Raw genomic sequence first — 19,892 nt, forward strand, 5'->3', positions numbered from 1 at the left:
GACAGAGTGTACCACTCCTTCAGCATGGAGCCCTGCAGCGGCTTCACTTGGAACAAAACCAAGTCTCTGAAGCCCATTTGGGCTTCTCCCAAGTCTGGGGACACCTTCCGACTTCCCTCTTTCCTGATGGCGGCTTCCTCCCCACTTACTCCCTTGGTTCCCACTAAAACCCCAAGCAAAGCCCTCCCCAGGTCTGAGCGCTCGGGAGACCTCACTCCAGGCACCTGCTCATCCAGCACTCACATCCTTCAGATCTTCACGCAGCATTATCTTCTCAATGACGTCTCCTCTGATTGCTGAAGTTAAAATGACAGTGTATCTGGGCACTCCTTAGTTTCCTTTTCGCTTTTTTATTTTCCTTCAACACCTATCATGTTCATATCTTACTCATTTTCTAAAGGCTGCTTCTCCCACTTGCCATCGTGAACACTGATACCCAATACATGATCCACACACATTTCTTGAGTGGATAGAGGGAGAGGGAGATATTTGTGCAGAGTATCTGAGGGATGCACAGAGGAAGCAGGCTTTTAGTCTAGCCTAGGCAATGTGTTGGGAAGGACAAACATTCAGTTACTTCAGTCACACCTTCTCGAGATAAACATTCTTCATGAAAATTCCACAGAGATTATTTTTAAAACCGTTTACTAGGTGGCTAGAATAATTTTTATCCCAGAAAAGGTCAACATATTTGAGTCTCATTTCCTAAAAGAAAAAATGCATAATTCATGCTAAGTTTAATAATCTCCTTTAACGTTCTGACAGGGAATGACTGGGGAACCCAGTCTGTATGTAACCGAAGATGTTTGTGGGTACAACCTGTTTCATTACACAGGGTTAGACATTCTGACTCGAGAGACTGAACCCATTCGGATCACGTCCTGTGTCAGTGTGTGCACACCTAGGGTTAGTTACTGGTTCAAAAGCTTTCCTGGGAGTGGCTCAGGCAGTAACTCACATCTGGTCTCAGTGGGTACACACCCCAAAGTTTTCCACAAACTGTTGTGTCAATAGAGAAGGAATCTAGTTGTGGAGAAGCTATCTTCTTGAGTGTAGCTTCCCCACATGCACCAGGAATGCACATGTATGTACACACATACATGCACACGTGTATGCACATACACATGGAAGAGAGAGGGGGAGAGAGGGAGGGAGAGAGAGAGAGAGACAGAGAGAGACAGACACAGAGAGAGAGACAGACACAGAGAGACAGAGACAGAGAGAGAGAGAGAGAGAGAGAGAGAGAGAGAGAGAGAGAGCGCTGAGGTACCTCTAGGCTATGAGTTACTGAAATAGACTCCAGCAAACACCCTGCACTGAGACAGATTGACAACATACATGCTTTCAAACAACTAAATGGCAAACATCCCACACTGCATCATCTGTCTTCATCCTTGTTTCTTCACAGTTAGTAATAGTTTCTGTTCCCATGCTGACAGCATTAGCTGACAAGACAAGCATTTGTCATGATATATAATATATATATTATATATATCATATGTGTGTGACCTTTTTAAAGAAAAAGTTTTCGTCTTCTTTTTGCATATGTCCCTGTGTGTGCGCTGGTGTTTGCATGTATGTGGGCACACACACGTGCAATGTGAATGTGTGGAGGTCCAAAGCTGCTGTCAGGAGTCTTCCTTCCCAGTTCTCCGTCTTATTAATTGAGGCAAGGCATCTCAATCAAATCCAGAGCTCACTAACGTAGCTAGTCTAGCCAGCCAGCTTGCCCAGGATCTCCTGTTTCCATCTTTTGAAGAACCACAGGTGGGCAGCTATGCCCACCTGGCATTTACAGGGGTCCTGGGGATCTGAACCCCAGGGTCTGAACATGCCAGCGTGGTAAGGTTTCTACCTGCCAAGCCACCTCCCTAGCCCTGTGACCACTTTTTAACACCATCCCGAAGGACAAGTATCTACCGAGTTACAGGTAGCTCCCCCCACTCCTTTTGCATAGAAACAGTAACTCTCCCAGGAAGCTTTTCAATATTTAGTAACAAGTTTGGTGAGGTTGTGAGCACTGCTGTGGGTCTCGGGTCTACAGGAGGGGTTCAGGGAACTGCAGGCTTTGTCTCTGTAGTCTGTGCTCTGTAGCTAAATCATTCACTAATCGCCATGGCTTCCCAGCGTCCTTGCACTTCTATTATAAGGCGCGAGGGATATTGGGTGACACGCAGCATCAAGGACAGTGAAAACAAGTCACATTTCAAATCCTCCCCTGGAAAACGTTTCGTTAGCGCGGAGTCATTTCCACTGTCTTCGGTGTGCTACCGTGGGGAGCGTTGGCCCTCCTGACTCCGGGGCTTGGGGCCTCACAAAAACCTCAGTCCTTTCTCCTTTCTTCTATCTCTCTCTCTCTCTCTCTCTCTCTCTCTCTCTCTCTCTCTCTCTCTCTCGCTCTCTCGCTCTCTCGCTCTCTCGCTCTCTCGCTCTCTCGCTCTCTCGCTCTCTCGCTCTCGCTCTCTCGCTCTCTCGCTCTCGCTCTCTTTTTCGCAAGAATCATTTTAATTTGCTTATCTCCTCTACCAGAGTAAAGAAGATATAAATTGATGAAATCTACAAATTGATTCCACTGCAGCTAAATAAACTGGGGTAGCATCAGATATCACGCTCAATGTCAAACAGTCAGGCATTAGTCTGACCCTCTGATACGTGCCAAGCCTCTCATTTGAAAGGTAACCTCCCATGGACACATGCAACACGAGGCTGTCTGACATACAACTGATGGGCTATAGTATCAGTAAAGCTTGATTTCTGTCTTCTGTTTTTTAATTTAAAGGTGTATTATTCTATTTCATGTGAATGAGTGTTTTGCTTGTTTGTATATCCGAGCATCATGTGTGTGCCTGATGCTCAGAGAGTCCAGAAGAAGACACCAGATATCCCGCAAATGGAGTGCCACACGGGTCCTCAGTCACTGGGCCATCTCTCCAGGCCCTCTTTCTTAATTTTTTTAGAAAAATTATTCCTAGATAGTTTGCTTTCACAGTGTGGATTCAGAGGCCATGGTAGAGTGAGAAGCATGCTTGGCTTTCGGCTCAAGGATAACGTGGCTGACTAGGAGGACCTCCTCATAAGACTGTGCCACCAGATGAAATGAGGAGGCCATACAGTGAAAAGCCTTTTGACATGATGTGATTGTCACGGCTTGGACATGCCCATGCCATCAGATTACCCTAAATCCACTATCTTACATGGACTTACTCTCAAGTTCATCTCTAGTTCCCTGGTGAGTAGTCACGGCAGTAATCTGAGAGATGGAATTTACTAGAATGTTTGGAATTCTAAGCTCTGCAGGCCATTGCCACAGTCTTCCCCATAAATCTTTAAAATATTTTAATTGCATTTATTTATTTGGTGGACACTGACATACATATGCACACACACACACACACACACACACACACACACACACACACACACATGAATGCATGCTGAAGCATGCACGTGGAAATTAAAGAACAGCACAATTAAGGCAATCAGTTCCCTCCTTCTACCATGTGGGACCCTGGGAAACTTACTCTGGAGCCACTTATGAGTGACGGTGGCTGGGAATACGGATTTGAGTTGCTCCCATACCATTTACTAATGTGGTAGTGAGTTTAACATAGGCTGCTTTGATTTTACCATCTCTATCATCAACATCCATAATCTTCCCAAGAAAAACTAGGATCATCAGACACTCGCTTTCCTTAAAAGGTCACTTGTTTTGTGGGTTCACTTCAGCTTTTCTCATGAGTCTGAGGTTACTTTAGACACCGAGAATCACTTCCTAGGGTGCACAACTGTGTTGCCCCCACCCCAGCATCTTCAGTCCGAGGTAATCTAGAGCAGCAACTGGAATGGAGAACTGTCAGATGTGTCTGCGGATTTCACTCTAGAACTCATCTGTCAACACTGGGAGCACACTGAGTCCTCCCACGGTTTCAGGCTCAGGCCACAGGGGTTCTAGGGCCTGCCGGGAACCCGCATTCCCTGAGACCTCAGAAGCCAGGAACCCACATTCCCTGAGACCTGATAGGCCAGGAACCTGTGCCTGCAGCTGCTACTGCCACAAGCAGCCAAGACGCCCAGAGTTGCATTTGTAAGAAACAATTGGAACATTCTCTTAGGCTGAGCCATGCAGATGGAGGGTTCTTTAGCCAAATTTGTCTCCCGGACTTGCCTGGACTGTGCCATCAACCTGACAGGCAGAGAAGAGCTCAGAAGGGAGGGCTGCCTCCTGAGGGTCCCCATCTACTCAGCTTCTAGCTGCTGTGTGTCTTGACTAGCCCAGAATCTCAGTTATAAATATTCACCCTCATTAACAAAAGATTGTCCATCCTCTGCCTCCTCCAGGGCGAAAAGTTTCTGCCCCTCCAAGCCCAGGAATGTGTGGGACTCCTGCTTCAGGCTCTACCAACCTGGCCCTCTGCCTGAGGCAGGGACTTCAGACCTGGCTATAGAACAGGGCATTTCCCCCTCTCTGTCAGGAACATTCAACATTTGACCTCCAGCCTGGCTTTTAAGGTCATTGACTCATAGCTTCTCAGTCCACAGCAAGGCTGGACAGTCAAGGTTGGATGTCTTTCTCTATAATGACAGGTGTTAGGACATGGACACAGGGGACCCAGGCTGCTCTATGCACAGTCCTGTTTGCTGTGGAAATAAGAGCTAACGGAGTCCAAGGAGCTGGTCTGTGTTAACTGCAACAATCCTGAAATTGGAGAAACAGGTTCTGTTTATTGTTTTAAGAAAACACCTGACTTCAGGAACCAGTCAATAATAGATGTGTTTGGGGTTGATGGAGGTAGTTCCTTATATAAACAGTGAAAACTCCAACATCAATATTGTGGGTTTGGACCTGCTTCCCTGTGGTCCCTCCGCCTCCAGAGGCCATCCACAGCCCGTGCAAAGGGTGACACATTCCTTACCTGTCAGTGTTGACATGACCACGTCAGTCTTTGTGTGTAGGACTAGTCTTTCTCAGCGATTTTTAGGAAAGTGTCCACCATGGTAGGTGTTCTAGAATATTCTTTCACTTTGTGATCATGGTAAAGCGTGGTCTAAGGGCCGGTGCTGTGGTACCTTTGGCAATGCTGTAAGCCTGGATCCAGGGAGGCCACGGAGCTTGCTGTCAAGATGGCTTCCCCTCGAACTCTGAGATTCTGCCTGCTCCCCCATTTTTCTCAGATGACAAATGAAAATCTCAGACTAGCCCCACATGTACACAAGTCACCTGGTGGCCTGACTGAAATGCAGCTTCTTACCAGTGGCTAGAGACAAAGAGTGTTTCTAGAAAGTTCTCAGGAGGTGCCAATGCTGGTAGTCCTCTGCCATGCTCTGAGTAAGGGTGGATGACTCCTAAAGACCATTAATGAGGAAAACTTTCCTTTTTTCTTACTCAAAAACTTTCGTGAAAGATTAAGTAACCAATGTCACAACATAGCACCCAAACCAAAAACCTGAATATCGAGTTCTAGGCATCTTAACAATAATATAATTCAGTGGATTTAGGAAACTGTCTTGGCCAAAGGCTATTTATGGTTTCATTGGTAAACTAAACAAAACACAGAGGACCTCAAGTGCCTACAATCTCCTCTCTCCCTCTCATGAGCAGTGAAGATGAATTTTTAAGAACAATTCTGTTGACTCAGTACTGCTGATCAATTAACCCCCGGTGTTGACATCCTGGGGCTAAGGTTTAATTCCAAAAAAACTTATTCAAACTCAATGAAAGAGAGTGAAATACTTAAAACTGGGGACTATCCCAGTTTAAAATAGAATTAGCAATTTTCAAAAAATAAGCATAATTGTTCCTCTTCCCTGGAGCGGAGTTTTGGCTGGAGGAAGAGCTCGCAGAGGAGAGTGGACGGATATGACTGCACTTGGCAATGCCAACCAGCTCCCAGCCTTCCCTGGGTGGAAACCTGGCTTCAGCTACTGCTGAGAATTTATAGGAATATAACCACCTGGAAAAGACACTCACTGTCTATAATAACTCCACAGAAGGTAAATCCAAATCCATCCTTCTCCCCCTAACTGGCAAAAGGAACCGAGAAAGGGCTGGGGAATAGACATTTTCTGGGAGAGTGTGTGAATCCAGGAGCTGCCCCGGGCTGAGTCAGAGCTGGCAGGGGCACAGGAAAGGGAAGAGATGGGAGCCAGGACAACAGCTGATGACTTTGCTCCACGGGACATTTCTCTAACAAATTAAGAAGTGCTAGGTTAGTGACATGCCCATTTAGCACCGCCCAAAGTCTCTGCCACAGGAAGCCAGGCTTCAGGTTTAGTTGGCGGTGTCTTACTGTACTCAGGGACTCCCCAGGCATGGGGAGGTCACTGACGGACCCTCACTTTTCCTAGTCTCCATCGTCTCTGGTCAATCAGAAATCCTATGCTGGCTTTTCTCTGGGGACTGATGGGCTCAGGACCCCACTTGAAGGTCCTTCCCATCTGAAGATGGATGACCTATCTGATAAAGCACATTCCAAGTGTCACTCCCTCAGCCGTAGTGCAGCAACCCGAGGCAGCACAGCAACCTGAGGCGTCTTACCCAGTCCTCTGTGCTGCTCACAGCCCGTGAAGGCTAGGGAACACTGCACAGATGTTGCTTTGTGTGTGTGCATGCTTACGTGCCTGTGTGTACAAAGGTGCCCCTGTGTGCTCCTTCATGCAGAGGTCAGAGGTCAACCTTGGGCATCGTTTCTAAGGCTCCACACACCTTTTAAAAAGACAGGGTCTCTCACTGGCCTGGAGCTCACCAAGTATGCTCACCAGTAATCCCCAGCCACATGAGGGTTGCTGTTCTGCTATTTATTTATTTTGGGTTTATTAAGACAGGGTCTCACTGTGTAGCTCTGGTTGTCCTGGAACTCACTCTGTAAAGCAGGCTGGCCTCAAACTCAAGGATAACTGCCTCCTTCTGCTTCCCAAGTGCTGGGATTAAAGGTGTGTGCCGCCACTGCCTGGCTGTTTGCTTGTTTTGATGTGTTTGGGATTGAACTCGGGTCCTTGCATGGCTAGGCAAGCTGTACCACTGAGCTACATCCTCAGACCCTGTACCAGAGGTTTTTGTTTTAAACTATGTGTAGGAGGAGGGGGTGACGCATTTGATGGTCAGAGGACAATTTTCAGTACTCCATTCTCTCTTTCCACCATGTGGATCCAGAGGGGATTGAATTCAAGTTTTTCAGATTTGGCGGCAAGCGCCTTTACCTGTTGTGCCATATGGTGGGCCCCTGTACCCAAAGCCTTTGAGACGGTGCTACTTTCAAACATGGCTCACAAAGGACACACACTGCAACCCGCCATCTTTGTGAGACTGCATTTCTCACTGGAGAGAGGGCACTGGCTAGGGGGTGTGTGGGTGGGTGGGGGGAGCCTCTTCTCTACAACAAGGATAAACTCAGTTAAATCCAATAGAGACCAAAGTAAAGAGGCAGGGAGTTGAACCTAGATCCTCTCTGCCAGAGCACAACACACATTCTTCTCTTCAGCCACTTATGCTAATCAGACCTTGGTCCAATTTCAGAAGCTGTAGGCATTTGTAAACACAAATGAAAGATATGCATATCATGTAGTGTCTCAGAAGAGAAGTCAAGGAAAGAGGCCAAAGTCAGTAAAACAAACCAAACAACAAAACAAAACCAAGTCCAGACTTGCTTCCGTCTCTGCCAAGCTGTGCTCCAGGGAGACCGGCACTTGTTTCTGCTTCCTGGACCCGTGTACTTTCCCTAGAAAACTGTGGACACTGACCTGGAACCCTTTAGACTGTGTGTTGGGTACCCTGGTGGGAGGGGCTTGAAGAGTCTAATGGAGGAAGTCACCAAAGATCACACCTCCCTCCATCTCCAACTGTGATGGCTTGACATATCCTCTAGACACAGGAGTCTATGGCTAAAAAACACTTGAAAAATTTCTAAAAGACTCACCCATAATCCCCACATCCTGATTCATTCACAAGACTACAACCTCCATTGGTCCATCTGTAAGATCATTGTTCATTCTAAGTTTTAAATTGCCTCTAAGAAAGATAAAATTAGGCTGGCCCAAACCCTCTAATTCTCTGCATATGCTTGTCAGGTCTTCAAATATCATTCATGTACCATCTGTACTAAAATCTCTCATGGCCTAAAGAGAATCTTGGTAGGTTCTAAATTGAAGATTTACATGTTGAACATACGTAATCCTGATCTTAACTATTTGTAATAAATTTGATTTTTTTTGTGTGTCCTGTGACATTGTGACGAGCTAGTACCTGCTCTCACCAACCAGAAAAACCACCTACACAATCCTCTGGTTTTCCTACTAGAAATAAAGGTCTACTTTCATTTCTGACTGGCATTCTCTCTGTGACTTTCAGCCTCCCTACCCTATGTCCCTGTACCTACCCTGAGCTGTACACTCTCTGAGATCAAAACAGAAGCCCTCACCAGGCATGTGGCACTGCCTGGAATCTCCATCCTCGGGGGGAGACAGGGGGGTGGAAGAGAGTTCAAGGCCAGTCTGGTCTATTGAGTGAAAACCTGTTTCAAAAATAAGAACTCCCTAGAAAAACCAAAAAGAAAAAAACAAAAAAAGAACTCCTAGTATAAATAAAACAAATGACAAGAAACGCTGGTGAGGACTTGAGGAAAGGGAATTCTAATTTGCTATTGGTAGGGGTGTAAATTGGTGAGGCCACTCTGGAAGTTAGTGTGGAGGTTCCTCAAGAAAGCTAAATATAGAACTTCCGTATGACTCAGCTATATCGCTCCTGGGCACACACCCTAAAGGCTATGTCCCTGCAGAGATACTTGAACAACCATGTTCATTGCTGCTCTACTCACAAGAGCCAGGAAATGGAACCAGCCTACATGTTCATCAACTGATGAATGAGTAGTGAAAATACGGTATATATGCACAATGGAATTTAATTAAGCGATAAAGAAAAATTCTGTTATGAAATTTGCAGGAAAATCATGCTGAATGAGCTAACCTAGGCCTGGGAAGACAAATGTCAAATGCTTTCTTCTCAGACGTGAACCCTATCTATGAACTCTAAGACCTTTGTACCTAGCTTGGAGCACCTTTAGAGGCCGAAAGATAGACAGGGGTCATCAGAGGGAGAAGGAGAAACAAAGAGGCCTTCGGAGGGAGACTAGAACACAGATGACATGGAGTGGAAGGTGGGACAGAGGGTAGGAATGCTAAACCAGGGATGGGAGGGTAGGGCTGGGTGGGGAGAACACTGACAGATGCATGAAAAAGCCATACAGAAGTCCCTTTTATAAGCTTACTAGAGTGTAATTTTAAACAAGGAGTTTGCACAGAGGTACCCTGCATGAACCAATAATGCTCCTCTCTGAAGTTAAACGTTATTAAACAAAAATCTAGTTCCAGGTGCAGGATGCTGCCCTATGAGTCATCCCCATGACAACACAAGTTATTGCCACTGCTCTTGGTTGACCATTGGAATTTCATGGTAAGACCTTATTGCCAAAGACTCCATATACTCTGGTTAGAAGATGAATCATGCTGAGACTCAGCTGGAAGCTTCTTCACCGCCCCCCCCCCCCCCCCGTCCCCTAGGGTTTTCATAGATCTGCAATGTGCTATGAGGGCTACTGGGATTAAAAAGTCATCAACAGTCTTGAACCCAGCTATGACCTGGAAAACCACAATACTGACTTCCAGGCAGGATGTGCCCACAGATGTATTAGCGTCATGATTATGATGGTGGTAACCAGTCACTTGCTGAGTGGATCTGAGGCCCACTCCACAGGAGGGAATTCATGCCTGCTACTGTAAACTGTGGCCAAGAACCAGTGGCTGCGGGGGTCATAGGCCCTAGTGGGGAACTTAATACTGTTGTTTCGCTAATCAGACATGTTTGTTGTCAAACTGCCTTCTAAATATTGTCTATGCTCCAGCAAATAAATTGTTTGATGTGGTTTTAGTTTTGTGTGTCTTATCTTAACATTTAGTGGGGGAGGGGGGCTAAGAGAGGACAATGCGGGGGTACAAATAACTAAAATTCATTGTATGCATGTATGAAATTGTCGGAGAATAAAAATAAAATACGAAGAGCCCTGTCTTAGGGCTTTTTTTTTTTTTTTTTTTTTTTGGTTTTTCGAGACAGGGTTTCTCTGTGTAGTTTTGCGTCTTTCCTGGGACTCACTTGGTAGCCCAGGCTGGCCTCGAACTCACAGAGATCCGCCTGGCTCTGCCTCCCGAGTGCTGGGATTAAAGGCGTGCGCCACCACCGCCTGGCTGTCTTAGGGTTTTTAATTGCTGTGATTAAAAGCAATTGACAATGACAAAAAGCAACTTGGAGGGGAGAGGGCTCATTTTATCTTACAACTCTCAGGTCACACTCTATCACCAAGGGAAGTCAGGACAAGAATTCCAGGCAGGAACCTGGAGGCAGGAACTGATGCAGATGCCACAGAGGAATGCTGCTTACTGGTATGCTGCTCACAGCTTGCTCAACCTGCTTTCTTACACTATCAAGACCACCTTCCCAGGGGTGGCAGTAGACTGGGCCCTCCCACATCAATCATTAAACAAGCCCCAGAGACTTGCTTACAGGCAGTTGTATGGAGGTGTTTTCTTAATTAAGATTCCCTCTTCCCAGATATGTCTAGGTTTATGTCAAGTTGACAGAAACCTAAACAGCATAAGCCCCTTGGTATCTTATGTGATTCTTTGCATAATTAGATACCCCATAATGAACTAAACTTAAGTAAGTGTAGTGTAAGACACAAACACACACGACTAAAACCATAACAAACTGTCTAATTCCATCTTAACATCTGGACAGCTGCACCAGATAATCACATTTTGATGTATAAGCAAAATATACTGAGAACTCCTTCCCCCAGATAAGGGCTTCTGTTCCAACTCCAGCAGCAGTCACTTCCCATGTTGTCTCCTTAGGCACCATTGGTTCCGCTGAGGCTCCCATGGGCGGTTACCACTCACTGCTGACAGGTACCGTTACTCTTTCTGCAAACTACTGAGACTGTGCATATAAATCCTGACCGTAGCCAGTTCTCCAGGTCTATCACAGAACACCAAAATAGTAACATAAGAGAAGTCTCTGACCCTCATTAAAATTAAAATTAAAAAATCCCAAAATGTGGGGTTTGCCACCAGGACAGCTCTACAGTCCCTCGTCTGGGCTGTGATGCCTCTTAAAACAGCAATAACAATGCTGTAAGATTTGGGGGAATCTCATAAAGGTGACTGATGTCTTATGGGTTAATGTAAGCTTCACAATTGAAACATACCCCATACTATAAGTTCATACGCTAGTCTGTGTGTTCTCTAACCATGAAGACCCCATGGCAGGAATTATGTCTCTCTTGTTCATCTTGGACAAATACAAGGCAAATCACTTGACAGCCACTGAGTGACTGAACACATAAAAGGCATTTGGTCTCATTGGAAGGTCATGGATAAACCAGGACTGTGTTTTGTCAATACGGATGGTGTATTTACAGATGCACTAATAGGACCATCTCAGGGCACCTTCACAGCTTGCTGTGGAACGTGGTTAATAGGAGAACTCACTCTACAGCCAGTGCTCACTTCATGATTCCTAATTCTTGAAGTAAAAGAATATAGCGAGCGTTTACCAAGGCAGGGACACACTGTATATTTTCACCATCCAAACAAGCTAGCATTCACAGAGTTATGCTTTGGCTACCCTTCTACTACACAGTCCTTTGGTACTGATGCTGGTGCCATGGTAACAGAAAGAGCTTGACACAACATACATCAAAATTGCAGTCAAGTCCAGAGACAATCTGAGCACTTAAAGTGTCAGGGTGAGATTTAGTTCCCTTCCAAGAACCCCTGATCCAGGAGCTGTGTGATAGACAACTAGCGTTTCCTGTCTGACCTGTGGGGACCAGTACTGTGTAGGAAGAGATGTTGGCAAAGGGGAGATAGGGATGAATCCACAATCAGGAATACCCCAAGCTAAGAAAGAGATGAGAAGAAAAAAAGGCATGTATCCTGTTTTTGACATGGTCATGGTGTAGCTGAAGGAGAGACTGGAGTGGGCAGGAAAAGTGGGGTGTGAGTTCCAAGGGGCAGCTGATGCCACATACTGGAAGATTGTATTAGGAGGTGTGCCCTTCAGTGGTGGCACCAAAAGGGACATTCTGTGAGGAGACTGGAGAAAGGCTCCACCAAAAGATAAGGGACTTTTCATCCTTCTCCCCAACCAAATACTCATCACTTTCCTCAAAGCTTCCTAAAAAACAATTTAAACAAAACAGAAATGTCTGTCCCACAAACATACATCCAGATCAGGCCCTCTAGCCACCTCTGTGCCTACAACTCTAGTCATTATGTGGAAATTCAGAAGCTGCCCTGAGGACTTCCATGTTCCCTGAGTATGAGCATAGACAAAATCAAATCTAGGAAGTGGTTTGCTTCCCTGGTTCCAGTCAAACTCCAAACCAAAGAGACCTGGGATACTAAAGATCTGGAGAGAAGAACGAGTGTCTTAGATTCAGTCCTGGAGCTCAGAGACTCCATCAATTAGCTCAAAGCTCCTGGTGGCATGAGCTGCACACATTGGCAGGAAGGTAACTGAGAACCAATTGTGTCACCACAGGCAGAGCCAAATTAGATGTACAGTGCATCTTCAACAGCTATTAATAGCAAGAAGCCTGGAGCCAGCCCCAGATATGTCTGCGTAATAAGGAAATGAAGGGCTCTTAGACGTGTAAAACATCATTAGCTGTCATCCATAAGCAACTAACAGAAAAACTCAGCTGAAGAGCATTTTCAGGCTGAAAATTCCTAAGAGAACGCTAGGTTTATACTAAATTGGAGACTGAATTAAAGAGGATGGCTCCAACTTCTAGATACTTCTGGTTAAGTATAAGGAACTAATGTGAGTATATAGGAACTCATGAGTTCCTATATGTTTGCATATGAGAAATGCGTATGAGTATATAGGAACCTGTGTTAGGGAGTTCATCCATGGCAGTTCCTTGAAAAATGAATCCCAATGTAAAGTCTTAGTTAGTTGATTAAGGGGCATTTAGGCAAATGTGCTGTCTAGTGTTTTGTAATGGATAGCCTAAAACATATCTTAGGCTAACTGTCCTTTGTTGCATAAGCAGAGTTGGTTCACTATGTATCCAGGCGTCCATCTGTGTTGGGGGCCTTGGTTCCAGGACCCACATTGTCCTAATTGCATTTCTGTGACTTCGACAAACACTCCAACCAAACCAACTTAGGGAAGCAAAGCGTTTATTGGCTTTGTTAAGGAAGGTCAAGAAAAGAACTCAAAGCAAGAACCGGAAGGCAGGTCTGCTTGTTAGTCCACACCAGACATTCACTTCACAGTCAAGGAAGTGTGGTAGGAACCATGGGGGCTGTTGCTTGCTACCTGGCTCCAAAGCCAGTCTATAGTACTCTTTAGACAGTTCAGGACTATTTGCCTAGGGATGGAGCCACCCACAGTGGATTGGGCCCTCCTGAATTAATTAACAGTCAAGACAACCCCCCACAGCTGTGCCCATAGGCCAATCGGATCTGGGCCACCTGCAACTGCCAACTGATACTCCCTTCTCAGATGGCCATGTCAACGTGACAGTTAAAGCTATCTAGGACACACGGACATGTGTACACCTGAATCTTTGGATGCTCAAGTCCCATACACAGAATGCCAGAATATTTGCATAAAGCATATGAACCAACTCTCATATACTTTTAGTCATCGCTAGACTTCCTATAAAACCCAATGCAATGTAAATTACACACAAAAATCATTGTTGTACTGTCTTATGTAGGAAATAATGTCAAGAAAAACAAAGTCTGCATGTTTTCAGGACAGATGCTACTTCTTCTTGTAAACATTTTCAGTCTGTGGTTGTTTGAATCCACAGTTACTGAGTCCACATGTAAGAAATAAAAACTACTTAGAAAAGAAGGTGCACGCCGGCTTTGAAAAAACCCAAGCATCATGTCTGCAGCGGTTAGTCTTAGCTGTCAACTTGACTGGATCTGGAATCAACTAAGAGGCAAACCCATAGGCATACCCAGGACAGTCTTTCTTGATCAGGTTAGCTGCAGTGAGAAGATTCACCCTCAATGTGGGCAACACTGTTTGGTGGAGGCCCAGATATAAGGAGGTCTAAGGGAAAAGCTGTTTCCTTTTTGCCTGCTTGCCTTCTGGTCTCACTGGTGAGTTCATCTACTCTGTGGCTGCTGCAGCATCCTCCACTGACATCAGAACTCAGTCTCCTCAGCTTTCCACACAGACTCATGACCAGAGCTCTTCAGGAATACTCCAGGTTTTTAGTACCAGATTGGGACTGCCAAGACATCCAGCTCATGGTCGAGCAGCTATGGGGCTCTCAGCCGAGCAGTGTGAGGCAGCCATTGCTGGTCTATTCTGATAGCGTCCTGCCAGGCAATCTAATAAAGTCTCCTTTGAGACATATTCATTCTCTCAGCCCTGTCCCTCTGGAGAACTCTGACTAACACAATGCTGTTGATCAATATTTTTTCTATGCTACTTTTTTTTTTAATTTGAAGGTAAAAATGTGATGCTGTAGACAGCAGCCATAATCCAAACAGGAAAATGATGGTGTCTACACAGGAAGTGGCAGGTCCCCACACTGACTTATTTTTAATCTTGCTGCCTTTCTGGAAACAAGCATGCCTGTCATTCACTTATCTAAACCATATTTAAATGTCCTGGCAAAGAAGTTTAAAAACTGCTGAGCTGTAATCTAAACCACAAATACATTTCACTGCACCATTTATTACTCATGACAAATGTCACCATGGACGGACCAAAAAAAACCTAATCATTGAGTTAATACTTAAAGAGCTACTTTTTAAAATAACAAATGTATTTTAAGCATATACAGACAATATACCAAAGCATAGTTATTAATATCTCTTAAATGTGGAAGCACAATGCTTCTACACAGCAACTAAGACTTTATTATATTTAGAGCTAGCTGAAATTTAGTGATTAGAGTGACAGTCTCCTATTTTCATATTTTTAGTTCTGCTTATGTGTCAGACTATAGTCTCAGAGGATCTAAGTAGGCATCTTCAAGTTTATTTCCAAATAATCATTTTCATCTCCTCTTCTAATTTTAGTCTGTACAGATGATCTTCCTGCTCTACTCAGGTCTCTGACAGACAGCTATGGACTGGGGGCTGACAGGCAGTGTGATCAGGCCTGCTTCTGCCCTCGAGATGCTGGAGCCTGGAGCCAACGAGACTTTCAGGGATGCTGCACACTGTGGTTCTGACCACAGTAGACACGATCTCCCTCCCACCCCCTGACTGATACAGTGCTGCTGATCAATTCGGCCATTTTTTTCTATGATACTTCTTTTGTGTTGAATTTTGGGGGAAAATGTGATGCTGCAGACAGCAGCCATGTCCAAACAGGAGCATCCATAGCCTCTTCCCTCTTCCCTGGCGGTCTCAGCCTCAGCTCTGAGGACAGAGGGGAATGCTTTGTTTCTGTGTGACTTAGCCTACCTGGAAGCAATGCTTCACCGATTGGATACCAACAGCGTTGTGACAACAGAAGCCAGTGTCTCCAGACATAACCAATGTGTGCCTTGAGTTGGGACATGGGGAGGGAGACAAAGTAGCTCCTGGTTTATGAGGTCTGTTTTTACAGAATCATATTTATGGTCTCATTCCCACCATTCTGAATCTGTAAACTGCAAGAGAGGCAGGTTCTACTCTAGCCAAACAGAGCAAGCTTTGACTGTTGCAGACCGTTGTGGCGAACCCCAGCTTCCTTCTGCATGGGAGCATGCAATACAATTGTGGCCAAGGAGACACAAGCAGAGATCTTTGTGTCAATCAACATTCGGTCACTGACTGTAACGAACCACGATGCCGGCAGGCATTGCCTGGTAAAGAGAAAAGGTTAGTTTGGGCTCAGTGTTGGAGGTTACAGATGGGGTTGGGTAGACCCTGGTAGACATGCTGCATGGTGGGAACATCATCACAGAACAAGCTGCCGACCTCATCGGCCAGGAAACCACTGAGAAGGAGGAGGAAAGCAGAGGCTCACAGCCCTCTTCTCAGGACCTCCCTAGGCTTCACCCTCAAGAGGCTCTGACTTCCCCGCAACACTACTGTGTTTAACAAAATGACCATTGGGGGAACAGTCATCATATAACTGCAGGAGGCTACACTGAAGAATTTCTAACAGAGGAGTGAACAAAGAGCGAGCATACATTCATTTGATAAGATTGCCCTGCACAGGGAATGGTGCCACCCACAGTGAGCTAGGCCCTCCTGGCACTCTCTGGATGTACAAGAAAGCTATCTGAGCATGCTTCTTGATAAGTCAGCAAGCCTTTTTCCTTCATGATTTATGCATCAAGATCTTGACTGAGTTTCTACCCAGCCTTAACTCAATGATGGATTGATAAGCTGTAAGTTTGAGTAATCCCCGTCCCCCACCCCACCAAAAGACTTCCTTAACAAAGTACCACAGACAGAGTCACCTAAACAGCAGAATTTTAATCTCACAGTCCTGGAAGCTGCAAGTACAAGGTGAAGGAAAGTGTCAGCAAGGCCGTTTCGCCTGAGGCCCGTCTCTTTGCCATGGAGACGGCCATCCCTCTGGGGTGTGCATCCAAATTTCCTCTTTTTTCAAGGATGCCAGTCATACTGGATTGGGCCAATCCTAACAAGCTCATTTGAACAGCATTACCTCTGTAAGACTTTATTTTTGAACACAGTCACACCCTAAGGGTCTGGAAGTTAGGAAAACAGCAGATGACTGAGGGACATAGCGCAGTGCTGACTAGGGAGGACAGGGAGGGGAGTCACACCAATGGTCTTCCTCTTCTGTTCCTTTCATAGAGAAGCAGCATCTTTCCCTAAAGGCCCACGAATACTGTCACTTATATCTAGTGACCTCAATAAGGACATGTGGCCAGCCCTGGAGGAGCCCTGGGAATCTGGTTGAGTAAATACGTGCTTTTCTAGAACCTCTGTTAACGAGCATCAAGCAGAAAGGGTTTAAGGTGTTGGATTAGTCGAGGATTTCCAAGGTCCTGGGCAATGGTTGCCTGTACACAGAGACAGACACACCAGCTGACTGCTATACACATGAGCTTGCCACAGAACAAACTGCATTCTGATAGATTATGCTATTTACAAGTAACGAGAGAAAAAGAGGCCAGAACAGTATCATCTTGAACAGTTTTGTACTTGTCTCAAAGACTTTGCACGAGGTTGATGTTCTCTCTGAGTGCAAGGCCACTTGGAGAAGAAAGGACTGTGAAAAGACTGGGTTGTTGAAGGCTCTTGGAGACTCTGACTAACGAAGACCAATGCAAACTGGAACAAAATAACTCCATCTTAAGCCATTATAAAACGGAAGATAAAAGTTTGAAAGACTCAGGCCAATTTTATACATAGGAGAGACGTCTCATTTTCATCCTTATGTCTTCAAACACGTGATGTCACGGGTAGAAAACACGGAGTCTGATCTCTGGAGTTAGATAAATCTATAAATCTAAAATATGATGCTTATAATGAAAACAGCAGGGATAATAATCAGCTGGTTCCAAGCTTAGAAAGCCATATACTAACTACATCTAGATCAATATTTTCCTAGTAGATCCAGCAGGGTGTTAATAGGGCTTATGTAAGAGCGGGATCATTCCAAGGTAAAGCATGCTTGATAAACACTGGATTAAAAGTATTTGTCTTATATTAGTCTTCACTTCAAGGCAATTCAAAGTCTTGACTATGTATTTTTTAATTAAAAATATTTTATTCTAATCATGTGTGTGTGTGGTGTAGTTGTGTGCACATGAGTGCAATGCTCACAGAGGTGCCAGATCCCCCTGTAGTTATGAGCTGTCCAGAGTGGGTGCTGGAAACCAAACGTGTCTTCAGGAACAGCCACATGAACTCTTAACTGCTGAGCCATCCTCCAGCCCCAAGGCATGAGTAGATTTTAACAGGCAAAGCAAATTTCTAAAACAGGAAATAAAATATCAAGAATTCCCCCAAATTAGTTTGATCACAAAAACCTTTTATTTCAAATGGATCTTATGATATTAGTGTTTTGGGGCTTACATCTTAGGAAATGTTGAACTAGATGAAAAGACAGAGTGGGGACAAAGAAGGAAAGAAATGATGAAGGGTCTGAGATCACTGGGAACTACATGAAGCTTGTGAAACTGTTATACAACATTTCATGGTCTAAAAAGAGAGGCAAGTATGCCATTTCAACTTAACTATGAAAATAATACATGGTAAGTGCGATTAAAAAGAGAAAAACAAAGCTTGTTATTATCATCCATAGTCTACCCTAGCTCTCTAATCTGTTTTTACTTTTATGAAATGAAAATGAATGTGTGATATACTAAAAACTAAATGATGGCAACACAAACATCAAGACTATGGATAATCACACCCTGACTTAGATTTACCGGTAAAAGACTAACCCTCCTGATGCCCCATGTCCCCCTCTGCACATAAAAAAAGTGCAAACATCTGTTAGTATTCTCTGGGCCACTTGGGTTACCAGTGACCACAGCAAGCACCATGCTACACATTGATCTCTACAACAACTCCATGAAGCTGGAACACTGGTATCATTGTATGGTTCTATAAGCTGAATGTCCCTCCAAATTTCATGTTGAGACCTAATCTGCACTCTGGTGGTCTTAAGAAAGGTGTGGCATTTGGGGAATTGGTTAAGTCATGAGGGCTCTGCTCCCATGGCTGAGATGGGTGTCCTTATGGGAGAGGTTGAAGGTAGTAGAGGACACAGCAATAATGCACTAAACACAGAGGAACAGGCCCTCATTAGCCACCAAACGGATTGGCACTGTGATTTTGGGTTTATTATGCTGTGTGAACAATGCTTTTCTAGTGTTTATAAGTTACCCATTTTGTTATGGGTATAGATAACATGTCAGTCAGTTTTCCATCACTGAGACAAAACATTTGATTAGGCTACAGACCAGAATGTTAATGGATGATAAGCCTCTTGTGACTAAACCAAGCCAAACTTTGGGGTTCAAGATGGCTACAGAAATGGAAAACACAGAAGAGAAATTCTGTCAAAGAGAAACCCCATTCCCAAAATATCTTTAGTGTGCTCCCAGAATGAACTTAAGACACCAGACAAGTTGTGAAATCATAGCATTTGCTCTTAATTAACTTAAAAGTCACCAATTTGGAGGACACACAGCTACGCCACGTGGGCTTGTTGGAGAGAACACCTCTGATATGGAGGCCATGGCAACTGTCGCCTGGGTGACTCTGCAGAGACCTGCAGGCTATGTTGTTGGCCGCAAGCACCGAATCCTGCGTGGAGCTTACAGAGAGTAGATGGATGACTAAAACAAGTCACAAAACGAGATGATTTTGTCTTCATGTTGTCTGTTTCCTTTGTAGCCTCAACCTTTGAGTCATCTGCTGGACTTCGCAAGGCAGCCATGTTGACCATTTGAAAATTCTCCGCCCAAGACTGCACCACAGGACCATTTGGTGTGTTGGAGCTGGTCTGTGTCTCTTCCACCATTTGGTGTGTTGGAGCTGGTCTGTGTCTCTTCCACCCTGGCCCTGTGTTCTCAGCAGCTGGAGCAGCTGAGGTCCCCCAGTCTGACCAGACTGCCAAGACCCAAACCAAATCCAGGGACATGATGTTTCTATAGGATAATGGCATCAGGAACGGGAGACCTCAGGAGATCCTCGGCTAAGACGGCCACCTGACTGCACACCTCAGAGTCACAATGCTTGGGTACAAGAAGGAAAATAGTTTTTGGCCCAGTGTCCATGCCTGATGAACAATTGTCAACGTGTAACCATTCACAGCAAGTCGATTAAAGCTTGCGACTCCCCTTTTAGCAGTGAAGCAACGTGACCAGCTCTCCCACCCTGCTGTATCCCTGTGC

At 45.0% G+C, this 19,892-nt stretch overlaps 1 protein-coding gene across 2 annotated transcripts in view; it reads right to left on the reverse strand.

Annotated features, from left to right (window-relative positions):
* Nucleotides 1–19,892, reverse strand: part of Ncald (neurocalcin delta) — a 250,376-nt gene that overhangs the window by 119,125 nt on the left and 111,359 nt on the right. The gene's annotated exons all lie outside the window — the stretch shown is intronic.

The sequence above is a fragment of the Peromyscus californicus genome, unplaced genomic scaffold (assembly GCF_007827085.1).
Source record: "Peromyscus californicus insignis strain IS unplaced genomic scaffold, ASM782708v3 Scaffold_20__1_contigs__length_68692818, whole genome shotgun sequence".
Lineage (NCBI taxonomy): Eukaryota > Metazoa > Chordata > Mammalia > Rodentia > Cricetidae > Peromyscus > Peromyscus californicus.